This window comes from Prenolepis imparis, unplaced genomic scaffold, assembly GCF_030444845.1.
Source record: "Prenolepis imparis isolate NDT839.2.m4 unplaced genomic scaffold, iyPreImpa1.0 SCAF_2, whole genome shotgun sequence".
Lineage (NCBI taxonomy): Eukaryota > Metazoa > Arthropoda > Insecta > Hymenoptera > Formicidae > Prenolepis > Prenolepis imparis.
In genome coordinates this window covers 14,220,318-14,238,615 of record NW_028141160.1, presented here as the reverse complement: position 1 = coordinate 14,238,615, position 18,298 = coordinate 14,220,318, and the positions used below count along the sequence as shown (strand labels likewise).

Below are 18,298 nucleotides of genomic sequence, written 5' to 3'. Positions count from 1 at the left end.
TATGAATTATGGGGATATTACGATGGCGGCGCGGAAGGCGAGAAGAAAGGGGACGTTCGCCCGTGGCGGCCCGAGTTACGCAGAGGTTGTTCATCACTTGGATGTGCATGCGCTGGAGGAGAGATGTAAAACAAGACGCCGTCTTGTTTGTCGCAATTTCCGCGCTTTTTCCCCCTATCTCCGTCAACGTAATTTCCGCCCGTGAGATCACGTGACTGATCACCAGGCCCGATACAATCGATCCGAAATTCGCTCCTTTAATGAGAGAAAGAGAGAGAGAGAGAGAGAGAAAAAGTTGTGTATGTGGCAGCGATGCATTTTCAAGATCGTTATCTGGTTAAGCGAGTCTACTCGTGAGAACGGAAGTCTAGATTATTCGTGATTCGCGTAAAAATCTTATTAAGAAGTGAAAAAGAGAAGTGAGATTGGATTAAACTTATATCATGTACATACATGGAAGATATGTTCTTACACCAACGTGTAATCTAACATGCGGAACGTTTCGTAAAAATTCTTATTGCTTTGCCGCGTATGCGCGATAAAAAAGAAATTGCCCTTGGCCACGGAAATGCTCTCTCACGCTTCTCTTACGAACATTTTTCAGAACGCGGAATAAATTCCGCGAGACCGCAACGATGTAGATCGCAGATTTATGCGTGTGCGCAGCAAACGACACTGAACAGAAACTCGAGTTGTCGAGAAACTCGCGAAACTTTGCTTTTATCTTCGAAAAGTTACTAGTACGAAGGAAGGTGATAAAGCGAAGAAGGAACCGGACGATAAATTCCGCCGAGAGTATCTAGAGATGAACGGAAGGACGTAAAACGACGCAAGGATTATCTTTATACACATCTATATAAGTACTCCTTTTTTCTTGAAAAAAGATGTTTGCATGCCGAAAATTATTATGAACGAAATTAATCGAGGAAAACATATTTGCGTTCTCTTAACTCACGAAATTTAATATTAAAACACACAGCGAGCTTTCTCTTTATATATAATAAAAAATTTTCTATAATTGATAGATTAAAAAAATTAAATTAGTAGTACATATATCTTAGAAAAAAGATTATTGTGCCTTATCACGGAAACACAGCTGTTTTCTCGATTTTGTACCCAAGAGGGCGAACAATTGTTAAAGATAAATGCAATGTGTGAAATCATAATCCTGAGCTGGATTAAATGGAATTCTGTACCATAATGCAGAACGGCGGAGCGATATCGCGCTAATCGCAAAACCCCTGCCTTATTATGCGCATTTCCCGCTTTAGTCATTAACGAAAGCAAACGCGGTTCGCGGCTATATAAGGCGCGTACTGAAATTATATTATCGGGCGCACGCCTCGCGCGTCGGATTATACCGGCGCACACGAATAAATCTGCGGTCCATTGCGGTTTCGCGGTTGTTGTTACGACTGCCATGAGTAAAAGGCAGCGGCTGCTCCGGAGCGCTATGCTACAGAAAATCACGAAAATCCGTGACTCGCAGAAACGATGGATTGGCCAATCGCACGCGACAGAGCGACAAATTGCAGAGACGATTAGTCTAATTTTGCCGTCTGCGGCGACCGAGCGCGAAATTAAGTTAAGCGACTTGCGCGATTGCGAAATCTAGATGTGCCGCGATGAGTCGTTAACCGCGAGGATAATTGCGCTATCCTGCGTGCCGTAATAAAGGTTTTTGTCCGTCCCGGATATCGAACGGCTTTTTACATAATGACTTTCCTAAGAAAATGTCGTCATCGGTGGCAGAGTTTACAAGATATAATTGTATGCGCATATTATATGATACAAAATCGGAATATTAGGGGGACGAGGGAAATATCATTTTTAGAAAAATATAAAGATAGAAAATGTTTCGCGAATGTGTAAGATAGCTGACGAATTACAATCTGATATTAAAAGATAAATTTTCGTGGTTTCAAATTGGAAACCGATAGTAAGCACTTTACCGAGTCTTCTCCCTACGATGCGGGATTAGAGGGAAGAGTCCCGTTAAGGACTTCCACTGCTTCCGGTGTAAATCCACTCGAGCACGATCGACCTTGGCAATCGGCCAGAATCCGCGAATGGGCTCGCGATATTCCAAGTAATTCCGCCCGTGTGTCGACGACGTACGAACATTTATAAAAGAATGTCGATACCAAGTAGGGTTTGATTTCGCGGAAGAATAACTTTAATGCAGGGTGAAATAGAAATTTAATATTTTGTCGAGCAGTTTCAATTCGAGTGTATTACTCCGTTAAATTCGCTTGTCGGTAATTTCTCCGTCTGCAAGAAAATGTAATTTGAAAACTAAATTAAAATAAGGGCTTGACAAATAAGACGAGAGATTGGAACGCGCTGAAATCGAACGAAGACGTTTTTGAAATTTAACTCTATTTCGGTTGACGTAGTTCTAAAATGTTTATACATTTTTATATGTAAATGCGAAATTACATCGTGATCGCAATATTCTATTAGAATAATTCGCGAGATATTAGCCCGCGGATAAAACGGTACATTGAGATTCTGAAGATCACAAGCATAAAGCGCTCAGTGCAACGGTGGAAGGAAACAAAGCAAAATGCATCTCTCCTCTTCAAGCTATCGGGCAAAAAAAGAGAAAGAGAGGAAGGGATTTACTTTCGTCTCGTCGGTGTAAGCTTTTGTGTTTCTGCGGCTGAAGTAAATAATCCGCAGACTCCATCATGCGCGAGTCGACATCTTGAAAGCGAAGGGAGCTATTTTATTGCTGGCAAGGAAAATCGTTTGCGTCCCGCTAAAATTCAAATCTTCCGAAAATGCACGGAGAAGGAGACGAAAGAAAGAGAACGAAATGAAGATGCCTCTTGGTCGTAATGTTAGAAGAAGCATAAAATCGTTTTGCTCCAAGATATATGAGACAATAGTATATATAAAATTTTATTCTTTGATTCTTAGTCGTTGAAGTTCTTTGGTTCTTCAGAGTACAGTTCAAATAATGTCAATAAATTCTTGACATCTGTCGCGTCTTTGATTAATAAAAGTCGATAGTATATAATCAACAATTTAGCAGTTAGTTGCATCAATATGTATATTTTTAAGCAATCAATTTGTTAACTGTGCTTTTTCAAACAATTTTTTCTCTTTTAACTTCTAATTGTTACACACGCAAATGTAAACACATTTTTACATACACAGTGTGTACTTTTACTTTTTTTTTTAGAAAGGTATTTATATACGATATAGAGTTCTTTCCTTTCAATGAAAAAGTAATTTATATAATCATTGCAGTAAATAAAATTATTATATTATTACTGCAAAATATTCTTATTTTCTTTATTACGTACTAATGTAATAATTGCGAATCGATATTGTGGTTCAGCAAGAAGAAGCAAGGAGGAAGGAGGAAGCGGCGATTCTCCATAGCGAGCAAATGCTGACCTTTCGACGACATACTTTCCCAATGGCGACGAAGAAGGCCTCTTCTCCCCTCCGTAACTGACCTCTTGCATCCTTTCTCGCATCTTCCTCCTCCCCCCCTTCCTCCCCCGTCATCGCAGCATACATAGTTCAAAATCCAAGCCATCGCGCATTCTGCAATAATTCTCATGAGCATTCGAGCGAGGTGTCACGTGGAATGTCGCAGAGATATTTCGAGGATGCGTCAACGCGTGGTTTCTCCTCGATCGTTGCAAAATAGCATTGTGCAATTCGCTCTCGAAGAAGGCTGAAGCTAATATAAGGCGGCGATAGCGCAGACGAGTTTATTGCACAAGCATAAAATAACCGGTATTATCGAGAAATTTAAATATATCTAGTTTTACCTTAATTTATTCGAAAAAAAAAAAAAAAACGTAAGATATTTCGGCAGCTTTTCGTGTTTCAGTGTTACACGTCGGGACGGATCATCCCGAACAAACAATTCAACTGTACCATTTACGTTACTAGAATTTCATCACAGCTTCAAAGGTCAACGAGTGGCGAAAAATGGAGAAAAGCGGCGGGGCGAATGAGAAAAAATCAGGAGGAAGTGTCTTAAATTTTCCGCGCGACTTTTGTTCCGTTGCATTACCTCGCGCCAAACAAAAATGTTCCCCGCAAGGATTAACATAAAAACCTGACATCTTCGTCCTATCCATCCTCTTCTCGCCTCCTTATGCAAAAACAGCCTTTAAGCAGCATCCCTCCCTAAAGACGCGCCGCGCATTCCCGAAAAGCTACCGCCAGCATCTGGAATCGCCGCATAAAATTTCGCGGTACTTTCGTCGTACTACTGAATTTTTATTAGTTCGGGCATTAGCATATTATGAGACCGCCGAGTTTTATGAAAACGAGACGCGCGAGCTTTCGCAAATCTCCGACGATCCGTCGCGGAGGGGGTCGCGTCGAAGTCGACAAATCGTTTGTCGCAGTCGTAGAAAATTAGCGTCGTCGTTTTTTCTCCGACAATTTCAACGGCGATAAAAAATTTATTGGCCGCGGAAAATTTAACCCACACACGGATACGGTCAACAACAAAAAAGAAAAAAATAACACACATGTTTGTAAAAATTTAGTTTCTTGTCACGATATTGTATCGTTCTCCCGAACATATATGCTGGTCGAGAACGCGCGATGCGTACAATCGTGTGTAGTGTTAAATCGACAATGTACACGTGATGCAGCGCGGACAAATATTTGTTAACTTTCGCGCCAATAATCGATACGAATATTCCTTCGTTTGCGATCCAATACCGATAGCCGATAGTTATATACGTGACGGCGATGATAGATCCTCGTGAAATTAAGCGGCATCGGTCACGAAGTCACGTACAGGCTTCCGACAGGCATTAACTGCGATCGAGCTCGTTATCTTCGATGTTATCGCGTCGTCAGAGCAAACGTTTGCGTTACCGCAAATAGCGAGCTAGTACTACGACGACGACGACTTCAACCGGATGTACTTAATCCATCGATCTGCGAGGTATTACGAACGAAAGGGGATCGTATAGGTCTATAGGTAATAGATATCGCAACGATCAATAATGCAATTTCGACACTCGTGTTGAATAAAACTCGACGTATTCGTAATTTTTCGCACCTCAGATTGCAATCTCTGTTAACGAGAAAAAGGGGCATCTATAATTTAACGTCGAAACGATATAAACAGGTAAGCAATTTGTACATTAAGGATAATAATTATCTATCATATATAAATTAACAATTTAATTATTCGCGCAAATGTTGTCCGCAACGCTACAACACAGTTGATGAAATTTTATGTTTTCCAAAAACGAGATAGAATAAAATAAATATTACAAAATTCATGTAGGGAAGCAATGCATATATTAATACGAAATGTGTAATTCAATTACGGGTGCATATATAACAGAGTTATTGATTTCATAAGGGAATTGCAAATATATACGAATCAAACATTACGTAATGCATTATTAATTCACGAGTATTCTCGCGGGTGGCACTCACGCACGATATTAAAATTATTATAAAATTTGGCACGTATATAGGTTAATTAATTAATTTTGTAGAATATTATAAAATTTTCAGATGCAATTATTTATATATTTTTTCTCATAAACGCGACATTAATTCATCCCCTATAACGATAGATCATATATATACAATACAGACGCGAGAGAAATCTTTCTGGTGTGTCACACTTGCAAAATCGTGTGTAATATAATAAATGAATTTCATTGAAGTAAACATTACACAATTCGCAAATATAAGTGATCATTATCAGCTTAAAATAGCATACGCATGATGCGAGATCAACTGATATTTCAATACATCACACAAGAGACGAGAAAGACCAAACGAGGATTCTCTGTGAAGCGGTTATGATTGATTGAGCAAGCGAGGAGAAATTATCATTGGACACGTGTTCTCGAGGCGCCTGGTCATATTTAAATGTCAAACGACATTTCTCCCTCGGACAAGTCTTGTAGATTCGCGGCATTCTAGCGATGAATCTCATCTAATTATCCTTATTATCCCATGATCACCGTGATGCCGCGCAAGTACCATTCGTGCGCTTTATTAATGACGACATTTCGCACGGAAATTTCGAGCTTTTCGCAAACTGCAATCGCGCGTACCGGAGTTTTTTGTTCGACGCCACGACACGTTTCATTTTATGGCAGTGCAACGGCCGTGCAATTAGCGAAACCGCAGACGTAATCGTCCCGAGAGATTGCCCAATTTAAATAATGTTTGCCCGTCCCGTCCTCTTTCATAAGAACAAATAACAAAGCGGTCCCTCTTTTGTTCACTCTCGCTACGGCAAAAAATATATAATGAAGCGCGCCTTTGCTTCATGCAACCAGATCAATCTCAGCAGCCATTGTCAATAACTTTTAAGCACAACCCAAGTTTCTATTCATATTCCAATCTCACTCTCACTAAAAAGAGTAAAATATATATTCTCTCTTTTTTCATTAAGAAAATTGCCATGTCAAAAGCTTAGATTTTTCTGTAGGTATAGAGTCTATGAAAAAATATCTCGTTTGAGAAAAATGTTTGAATTATTCTCGGTGTCGGTAATTTTTTTTTTTATTTATTCGCGTAAACAAAGTCTCCTAGATTAGACTGTACAGAAGAGTGCAAGTAATTCCAACTTTCCCTCATTCTCTCACTTCAAATATGTCAACCGATAAAAGTACATACGACGACGACGATTGCAACTTTCGAAAGAACCTCCGGATACGCGGACGTTTATTTTCGCGTTTCTCTTGCATTCTTTCTCTTAAAAGCGGGAAATTGCATACATCGTATATATTATGGCGAAGTAATATTGCGTGATAAATTATCCGATGATGTCTCCGTATGCGCATTAACTATATAGATATATCCATGAAATGTCAATGAGATGTCAATAAGATATAGCGCTCCGTAAGATTTTTTCAATACTTTCTTGTCTTTATCTTCTCTCTTTAGTTTTCATCACTATATTTATATCTCTTTAAGAATACACATATATAAAATACTTTTGAAATTTGCCGACGGATTCAAAATGCAATTTTTTCTGATTACGAGATGCTTGGTTCGAAAGGACTTTTCTCATTTTTCACGATGTGGTTTTTCAAGTTTGCAATCGAAAGTAGAGCGAACTGGAATTTAGCTACCGAAATGATCTTCGTTTCCGCGACGTTATTGGTTGCTACAGCTCTGCCGAAATATAGGACGATTGCATGGCTGTATTCTTTTGCTACGCGCATCGCAAAGTTCTTTGACGTGTCGAGCTCCGGAACTCCACTCAAATCCGGAGTTTTTGGCAGATATCTAAAAAGCATACCGCGAGAGCTTTTTTTTATCCCTTTTTTTTCCTTCCTTCGTGACATTGAGTGGGTAGATTTATATCTCCATGACGAACGAACGGATGCGCATTCCGCTACCGCTATTTCGATACTTCCTTTCGCTGTATATTTTAGACTTTCTCGATAATACACACGCCGTTGTTCGAGAAAATTCTTTTTTTTTTTCGACGCATCGCGAAAGAAATTACTCCTATCGACTAATCGCGAGTCATGTATATTCTGTGTCACGTAAACGCCGCACGAGCGAATTTGCATTTCAAATGCTTTTACGAGAAACACACTCGGGAAAGTTTAGACTGTAATAACATCATATAATACGTCGTATGAGTTTATCATATATATTAAAATATATTTTTGTAATAAGAGATTCCTGAAAAATTGTACGTGTATGTGTATATTGAATTCAATTATAAAATATGGAAAAAGAAAATTAATTCTTGAACAATATAATAAATAGCGAGGTTTGCACTGAGAGAGAGAGAGAGAGAGAGAGAGATTCTATTCATTCAATAAATTATATATCACTAAATTAATCTTTTGATCACAGTTCTATTTAACAGCCGTATTACCGCTGCTTTCAAATTTTAAGCAGACCAATTGATATTACAACTAATTGAACTATAAAAATAATAAAAAGTACTTGGTAAGAGAATGAATAAAATGAAAAAAAAAGTATGGAATAGCGGAGACACTGGCAAGCGTGTGCAGAACTTCCATCTGATTATACCGCCTAATTTGAGAAATCTACTTAAGGAATCGAGTAATCTACGCGAAGCACCTTTCGTAATGATCTCGTTTGCCAGTACGAAGAAGCGGAACTTTCCCGTTCCAAATCGATCGGCGCAGCTGGAGGCGCGATAAAAGTCCGTTATCTGGCATCGGCAGGATGGATTATTTTATAGTTCGATCGCGTGGGTAAGCACGTAATTGTGAGTCCTGCTCGACCATTGACATAAATGAGACGAGAAATAAACGTTTAATCGAAACGCGAGATCCTCGGCAATTCCAAGCATGTAACGTCAATATGTATTTCGTAATAAGAAATGTACATAAAGCTCTCCGATTTTAAATTGATTGCTTCGTATGTCAAATAAATATAATCTTAATAATTTTTTGAATTTGATTATTATAATCGAATCATAAAGCCACACTCTTAAATATCTGCGGGGGATGTAATATCGGAAACGATCGGAGAAACAAAAAAGTCGTTGAATATTGATATAATTATTTTAGCGAAATATATATTAATTCAAATAATTATATATTAATTTGTTATCAATTACATCTAATTCATTTGCGTCAGCTACAATTTATAAGATAACGAATATTGATATGTGTAAAGTCAGATCAACCAATGAATAATGATATGGCAATTATATATTATAAATAATTTAATATTCACAAATATGTAGCCAATAAATAGAATATAACTTCAGTCAAAATAATTATAAGTATTTATCACGTCAAAAGTTTTCTGTTTTTTTTCTTCATCTCTTTTACAAATATTTTTTAAAAATAAGAACAAAGCATAATAAAGATATTTCTCAGTTTCTCAACTTCATATTTCTCAACTAAATAATCGCAAGCCATATCTTTTGTTAGCCTTATTATGTTATCTCTATTTCGAATATAAAATTATTATAACATGTTAATATTGTATACTAAAACCGCGATCGCAATTATTACTCGAATCTATTACACAAACTGCTTGCACGGACTCAATTTGCTTAATGACTTATTAAACGATAATAATTGATCGCGATAATGAACACGACCACTTCCGTCATGTAGCGGTTGCATCGTGGAAAACGATAATGACAACACGATAACGATATGAAAAATTTATTATTAGGCGATGTGTGGCACCGCAAGCTTTTAACGATATGCATTTTAACGAGTTGGATTTTGAATATTAGAAGATACTGTGTTAAGATCTTAATAATTCGCATCGATCATATTATGCTGTGAGATTTTGAGTAATTTCTGCTAGAAAATATGTGGAAAAATGTCAATGAGATATATTCATGAATCTATTCATCTTCCCACACACAGAGACGAGCTTCGATCACCTCGGCATGCAACAACATAAAGCGATGCGATAAAAAAGAGACAGTATCAAAGCGACAGTAATTTTGTATACATAATATGATTGGCAATGCTTTCAATGAAATTCCATTAACTTAACAATGAAAATAATTGATTAACTTAATGGAATAAAAGTAAATGAATATATTCAGATCAGTGCAAGCCTTTCAAGAATTGATGTAATATAAAATTTTATCCTATTAATGATAAAATTATTAAATTTAGACATAATAAATTAATTACCTAAATAGACATGATCGTTAAAATTCTGCAATATTTATTAATATCGTTTGCTCCATATCGGTCATGTGATAAATTTCTGGTTTCTATCTAGATTGATTAATTTTAGCTCTTTGTCTACCTTGCAGACAATGCAATGATTTATTAAGAGACAGAAAATTAGATCTTTTGGATAATTCTCTATATTCAATAGTAAATTAGAGAGGGAAAGAAAGAGAGGAAGAGATGGGAAAATCAGACATTAACTAGCTTTCCCGAGATTTAGAGATTTTAGAAATAATATTTGAAGAGAGATATAGGAAACGTTCTCTCGAATGTGCATTCTCGGCAGCGAGTAAATGTCAGGGACAGTATCCTTTCCGATGAACACTGCTAGCTCGTAAAGTTACCGCAGGCTGCCGTCGCAGCCACGATGTAAAGTTCACCTCGTAAAATCCCGAGCTAATTTCGACGGCCGTAATAAAGCCGTAATGAAACGACGATTTCACGTTGCAGCCTGATATCCATACCGAATATCGCGGAAGAGAGTAGGAAGGAAGTGTCGGCTGCCGCTCAAGTGCAAGGTTAAGAGATTGGGTAACGGAAAGCGGTCAACAGGATGCCTATCATGCAAAACGTAGTCGACAATGTAACCGCGACGTTACGATAGACGAGGAATTTAACATTGACGCGTGTCACGTATCGCGGTTCTCGACGCAAATGTAAATTCCGCACTCGTACGCGATGCAGTCGTGCAGCAGTGAACAAAAGCGTAGACGAAAGACGACTAATTTTACTTGCAAATGGTAAATAGTCTACCCCTCCTATTAATGAACACAATATATATTCGAGGACAAACAAGGGGTCATTCATTATCAATTGGCTATATGTAAAGAGCAATGCAGCTGTGAATTATCGAATGTTTCGAATTTCTATCGTATATCTTCTCCGATTCTCTCTCCTACATCACATATCCTTTATACGAATAGTTATAGGCTTTACACTATCTAGCATCCTCTGTATTGCTCCAAGCTATTCGAAGCCGAGAAGCGCCGAATAAGATTTAATGCGAATCTCTCCCGCGAGATTCTCAAACAAGTTACGGTATAGTGCGAAATCAAAACGCAACGCATGTTTGTGTTGTCGCGAGATCAGTCAAATCCGGTGTATCGTATCGCAGAGGCATATCCGCTTCCGGCTCAACACCGGCATCTCTCTCCTCTTTCAACAGAGATACATGTCTTCGTCATTTCATCAACGCTCTTACCCAAAGACAATCTCCGCGTCTCCCGCAATTCGTCCTTTCTCTTTCCCAGCTACAGTTAATACGCGAATTCCGCGCACCGCTATGCGCTCGCGCGTTCGCGAGAGAGGAAACGACTATACGGGGATTAGATTACCGCGTAAGCGGCTTATTTATCGCCGCGGTGGTGTGTGGATTCGCAACAGGCGCGCAATCAGCGCGGGATACAGTCGCCGAAACGAGAATCCGTTAACACAAATCCGCGCGCTACCTCTCTAACGGAGGAAACAATACTCCATCTCTCTCTCTCTCTCTCTCTTCCCCGTGGAGGCCGGAAATGCGATACACACTGCACGGTTTCGCGCGCGCCAATCGATCTGATTGATTTCAGTCGACACACGCCAGCGCATAACTCGCCGCATACTTTAACGTTGGTGCGAATAAAGGCGCGCGGAAGAATCTCTCTGCCGCGCATAGTTTGCTCGCGAGTTTATCGTGTGTGCGCGATACCAGTGCTAGCGCGCTTCAATTTAAATTCCATTCGAATAGATTCGTTACAGATCGTCACAGATTGCCGAACAGCGGCAAGCGGATTATGACCAACGGGATAAGGATATGTGAATGACCGCCGTTCGTACCAGTGAATGACCAGTGAATGAATCTATTTTAATTCGATATAACAAAAAGCCAACGCTAAAGAAATATATCGATATATTTTTTAATAAAATAGTATATTGAATTTTTTATTTTATTTTAAATTCAAATTTTTGTTAAAAAATACTGATAATGATAATGGCCATTCATTAATTATTTCGTCAAATTTATATTTCATTACTTTTGGATAATTGATTTTAGATAGTACATGTGTTTTAAAGTTTACTGAATGGTACATGTGAAAAAAATTGATAATCTCGTTCAAATAAGATATCTATTAATGTTCCTTAAGCCATTGATATGGCGTATCATATCTGATTGATTGATGACTGAAAAATTGATACCAACATGCTCGTTATATTTCTCTCACGTAAATAGAAAGGAGAAAATGAGGAATAAGTATTGCAGGAAGTAAACGAGAAAAATAAAAACGTATCGATAGGCTCATAATTTTCGCTGATCGTGCTAGTTGCTATTACATGTGCAGTTTCAAAGGCGTAACGTAATCATAAGCCATCGGCCATCACTAGATTGATTGCTAGAGCGCGCACTCTCTATCTTTCTTTCTCTCTCTCAATTATTGAGAGATATTCTTCCGCCTTCTCTGCCTTCCTTTAGCATTTGGCTTTCTTTAGCGTTGGTTTGTATCACACAGTTTCTTCGTGGTTTGTTGCGCCGTTACCGGATGCAACCGCGTAGCGATAGGAAGGGCAGACACGTATAAAGACCACTTGGATTCCTCAGCTGGAGCTGATTCTCCAGACTGTTCGCCAACTTCTTTATGAGATATTGGAGTGAGAGGGGTAAAGAGAAAGGGAGAAGAGAGAGACAGAGAGAAGGAGCGGACAACTTTGTCGGCAATTACTTCGATATTGGAATTTAATCAGATAATACATTTAATTCATAAGTTAACAATTTTTATTCGCAATATAATCTATGTATTTCGTTTCGCGTGAATATAAAATTATATATATACCAGGATAATTATAAATATAAGATATATCAAGAAAGAAATTCATATTTCAAGAGCAACTGATTTAATCGTATAATATTTTCGAAACTGAAACTATATATTGTTTTCAATTTAATTTAAAATGCCATTCTTCTTAAATGATATAACATAATTCTTTTCTCTTTGTCTCTCTGCCTTTTTCTGCACTATTAAAAATGATAACTATTAAAAATAATCGCGTACACATACACACACACATAAAATTTGGTCAGCTTATAACAACAGAAAATATTCAGCAAAAATTACTGCAATAATTATGCAGGATTGCTAGATTTGTGCTTAAAACTATTCTCGATAATGACATAATTTGACAGCTGTCCCTCATCGTTATACTTAATATTATCGAAAATATATAATAGTTCTATTCTGTAACCTAAATTTGAACTCACAATCAGTTTAATTTCAGTTTAATTTTTTGCTTAAATGACATATTTCAAGTGTTTTCGTATTCCAATAATTTGTTTAAAAAGAAAGTACAGTTCATATTTTAGTGATAAAAGTACAGTTTAAATTGAGTCCCGATAAAATTGAATTGTACAAATTAAATAATAATATCACGATGGAAATAGTAAATGTCATTATAATACAATAATGTGATAATACAAAATATATATATATATATATATATATATATATATATATATCGGTGGAAGTTCGGTCAAAAACAAAATTACAATTTATATAATTTATCTATTAGTGAAAATTTAACTTGTTAATGACTATATAAGTTAGTTACTATATATAACTATATATACTATATATAATATAAGTTAGTGACTGTATATGTTAATATGACTAATGTTATATGATTATGTCGTATCTGCTTTACGTACGTGTATTAGTCGTGATTTAAGAGTGGCAAATCGGTTAAAATAATTAATTTATATATGTGTGCAATTATGCGCGATAAATCTTGCATATATAATATATATATGATAAAAAAACTTATACATTTTATATATAACATATTACAAAAACATTCAAACTTTTTTTCTTTTATTCTGAAATAACGTATCCCAGGAAAACATATAACATATGTATGACATATGTAATTATATAACATAAAACTTACCCTGTTTAAATAAATGTTGCATTTAAAATATGTTGAATATTTACTTCCGTTCACGTATATAAATACATATTAATGCCAAATTACAGAACAGAACCATGCCATTCGAATATCACTTCACTATCGATGAAATGCACCACGTTGGCACTTTCTCGTGTACGATTTTTTCTGGACGTCAGCAAATAGAAAAATACTAATGAAACTCGCGACTTCTTTATGATATCACCTTGTTAAAGATACGATCAACAAATCATTGTCGCTGATGTGATAAGATAAACCGGAATCGAACAGAGATGTCCCTAACGTGAAATCGGTGTTTGGAGAAAGGCGCTGAACCTGGAGACGACCAGGCGGTGACTGAAAGCGGCAAGACGGCCAAGCGGTGCCGATAGCCGGCTCATCGTACACCTGCGACCTGCGAATTCCGCGGAGTAGGAGAAGGTGAACCAGGGAGGAGAAGGTGAACCGCGAAGAGAAGGAGCGGAGGTATACTCTCTCGATGGCCTTTGCGCGAAAGCAAGCAGAAGAACCTTCGGCTCGTCCGCGAGGAGCGATTGCCCAACAGGCGCCGCGATCACGTCGGCAAGAGACACGCTCGGGATTTTCTACGTCGATTTTTCATCGTTTTCTAACACTTTCTAAAATTAAGCCGCGAACAGCGAGGCATCCCACCTGTTGAGGAAAAGCCGGCGCCGTTGAATTATTCCTAAACGGCGGAAGAAAACGCGGTCTCGGAGACAAAATATCCGCGCGCGAGACATATCTCCGGGGCTTCCGCGGCTCCAATTTCTCGGGAAATCGCAGAAGCCAATCTCTTGGAATATATCGCAAACTGCATTTCGCGTCTGGTTACCATACAAAGTAAAGTCGCTCTCTCAGATCACATACAGTTCTATCTTCTATCGTTTCGACATCTCCTATAGCAGTATAACGCAATTGCCACGATTTATCGACTACGTGATATTTGTCGTCAAATAAAGATAAGCAATTCAACGTTGCGAGATTTATCTGAAGTTTTAATCGATCGTTATAATTAGAATCGTTCTCGAGAAAACAAACACGACAATTAACAAGTGTATAATCATTTGCTAATTCACACAAATACAAATATATTTTTACTAATCTCCGAGATTGATCTTCCCCGGACTTAATCCGATAAGAAAATAATATACGTACATTTTGCGTATCCGGGCTCATGAAATATCTATTAGAAATCATTGCGATATCATTCGAAAATTAAATTAAATTGTAATTATCACAGTTTCAAATTTTGAACATTTTATCTCATAAAATAAAAAATAATTAAATCTGAATATTTTTTAAAATTATTAATTTCAGTATTATTCAAAGTTCTTTTATCAATATTAATTCAAATTAATTTAATAAATATTTGTATATTTGCAAACAAAATTTCCTCTCTTTAATAAAAATTTATTTCGATTCGACGGTAATAATTTGATCTAGTCTATAGAGATTCATCGCATATTTGAGGTATCTGGTACAAAGTATGAATTTCTCCTTTTCTTTTATAGATGCGTCTGTTCTTTTTTAAATTAAACGATTTAAATTGAGCGAAAAATACGAAACACACAGATGTGTACGCGACTTTACGGTACGTTGTCAAGGCAATAGCAAGTAGCAAGAGTTTAGAATGGGATAATCGCAAGAGCAGTTAGCGTTTGTGAATCAAAAGCGAGATTAAACGATACATGCCGTAAAGCGACTGCTTCTCTCCGCAAATTACAGATCTTCGAGGCATGTAATTAGCGTGTAATGATGTAAGACTGTTGTATCGTTTCAAACTGCACGAACATAAATGTTGAATACCAACGACGTGAAACACAGCAAATTATACATTTTTGTATACCGTTAATGTGCATTTAAAAATTTAATTGCTTATTAGAAATTTAATCTCTATTTTCCAAGCATGCGAATATTGAATACTCGCTTTTAAATTATAATCTTTATAAGATGTATAAACTTAATGGCATATATATTAAAAATTTTCATATAAATTTCATACGAATATTTATAAATACTTTTGATAATTAATTATGCCCTATTTTAAAGCAATTTTATAATTATTATAAAGACTTCAGTGTTTTAAATAATATAATATTCGGTAAACAGATAGTTGTATTAATAAACGATAAATATTTTTAGCAAAGAATTTAAGTTTGAGAACACGCAGGATCCCAATATCTGTTTGGAAATGTTTTCCAATATTAGGTCAAATTCGAGACCGTATGCTCGTTAGTAAGAAATAAAATAAAGTAAAAATCTTATAGGAACAATTTAATTTTGTTAAATGAATAATTATATGCGACACACAGATTGTAATGTCAACCTGCGGTCGCCTCTCTCATGCGGCGTTTTATTTCGCGATTGAATTCTGCTCGCGCGATATACTGATAAGTTATGGTCACGGTCGCAGCTAGCCGATATTCCTGCCAACAAATTCCCCGTAGGTACGGCTTTATTTATGGACTTCGTAATTCGAAAACCAGCTGTATGGAAGGAAGCAATTTGCTCGATTGCCGATACAATATTGCAACGAAGTGGCGACGAAACGGGATCGTTGGACGAGCAAAAAAAAACCAGTGACGCATTAAATACATCTTTTAAATGCATTCAAACGAAACTAATTCACAAAAAAGTAAAAGTTTCATAAAAGTATAAGATTCTCTCTTGAATTTTTCAAACTCGGAATAAAAAAACACTCTTAACAATTTAATTTTATAATATTTGCTACAAAAAAGACTACTATATAATATTTATATATAGTTTGCGGAAAAGTTGCATTTTGCGACAATCTTAATTAAGAATCACAAATTGTATATGTAATATTCATTTTAGCAGCGAAAAAGGAACTAAAAATTTTTCTAATGAAAGTAATAGAAACAGGAAGCAAAATTTTAGTCACGATATCCAATCGATATAGGAGTATCCCGAACTATCGCGCGCCATTCGATTTCGCAAACTTCTACGAATTCTAAAAGTTTCCGCCGTTCGATTGCAGGAATAAGGAAAACGTCGAGGAATTGCGCTTGCCGAGCTTCGGCTTCACAAAGATTACGTTTAATCAGAAAATTAAGGATGCGCTTGCGGACCATCGATCGGTCCAAGCGGTCGGCCGATCCCGGTTTCGTTTAGAATAGAATAGGTCTAATCAGTGGCGGGATTTCCCGAGCGATTGCTGCCAGCGTTTGAAAGTTTCGATCCCCGTCAAATGAGTATCGCTTTTCGTTGAATATATCCGCAGCGAAATTACACACGCGTTGTTGTTGCCTGGTATCGATTTTGATCTACCACCGCTCACAGACTCCGCATTTATATATCCGGCAACAACTATCATCGCAAATTCCTTTCAAAGACTTTCCATCGCGAACATTCCGCGCGCATTTTCCGTATGAATACTTAAATGGATAATATCATGTACGATAATTATACGCGATAAAAGCATACATCAAAGATGCGTCATCGATTAATCACGACATTAACTTTTATTTTCCTTCCGCTAATAATAATGTAAATCACAATATGAATAATTAAATGCATAAATAATCTCTAGATATATACGTCCCTCGACTTGCCTCGTCACACATCGAGATAAATGTATGGCCATTCTAAAGAATCATCATCATTATTTTTTACGCCAGAAAGAACAAAGATTTTTTTCGATGAAAGATATAACATAAACCCAATTGAAACAAAAATATAACGTAAATATAACGCAAAATTTTTTCATTACGAAATATTCAAAATATCAAAGACTAGATATCTTATATATTTTGAAATGCTTATCTTAGTTAAAGAATTGTTCTTTTCCAGATTCAATGGAAGTAATGCAATTTTCAATGTTTGCGACATTTATAAACCCGCGCGCCTTTAATCGAGATATTTCGTCGTCGCGGCGGAAAAGAAGTTGTTCTTTGCCAGATTTCCTCCGGCGAAGTGCAAAGGAAGTTCGACATCACGTTTCCTAGCCGTACACTCGACGAATTTGTAATTATCCCCGCGATGTGTACAGACTTCAAATGCCTGCTTTTACACACGAGGGTAATTAATAAATCATTAAAAAGGCACGCGAGAGTTTCTGAAGCAACGCCTCAGTTCTTTGTGCATAGCTTCGATCGAGTGCATCGACCCTTTAAATAGATTCGCCTTTATGCGACGAACAGACGGGAACGTTTATTTGATTATGATCGGAGATCTCCCCCATCCACTCTTTCCATCTCTTCCTTCCATCTTATAATACTTTAATTTCGCTCAATCTAACTTGGCCAATATGCTACGTTTTACAATTTATTTTTTTCTGGATCAGAGAGCACTACTTTTAACTTAGTGTTATTTTTGTTTCGATAAACATGTACAATTTAAGCACAGCCGCAATCTCGAGTTAAATATGATTTCCATTTATATATAAATAACGATGTCAGTTTCGACGCGAATATTCTTGATGTAATAAAATTTCTTTTCATTTCAATAAATACATTCATATCTAATATTCAATTATATTTTTTATTACATATTTATAAACTCAAAAGCTGATATAATTTTAAATATAAATTTTATGCATATTTTCGGTTGTTATATTTAACCGACGTCAACTTCCTGCATCATCAAGATCATATAGCGAGAATTTAATTTATTAAACCACAAATCACATCGACTACGAAACGGTGATTAAGAACGTCAAAATTTACGATGAAATTCGTTTAAATGTACCTGCGCAT

General features: G+C 36.7%; 1 protein-coding gene across 7 annotated transcripts in view; it reads right to left on the bottom strand.

The window, feature by feature from the left end:
- Nucleotides 1–18,298, bottom strand: part of Pgant9 (polypeptide N-acetylgalactosaminyltransferase 9) — a 201,516-nt gene that overhangs the window by 124,251 nt on the left and 58,967 nt on the right. Inside the window, exon 1 of one of the 7 annotated variants that reach the window (XM_083057840.1) lies at nucleotides 13,566–13,919. The exons of the other annotated variants lie outside the window; for them this stretch is intronic. The gene's annotated coding sequence lies outside the window, so the exon portion shown is untranslated. Of the gene's footprint in view, nucleotides 1–13,565; nucleotides 13,920–18,298 lie in introns of those variants that run through there. 7 annotated transcript variants of the gene reach the window in all.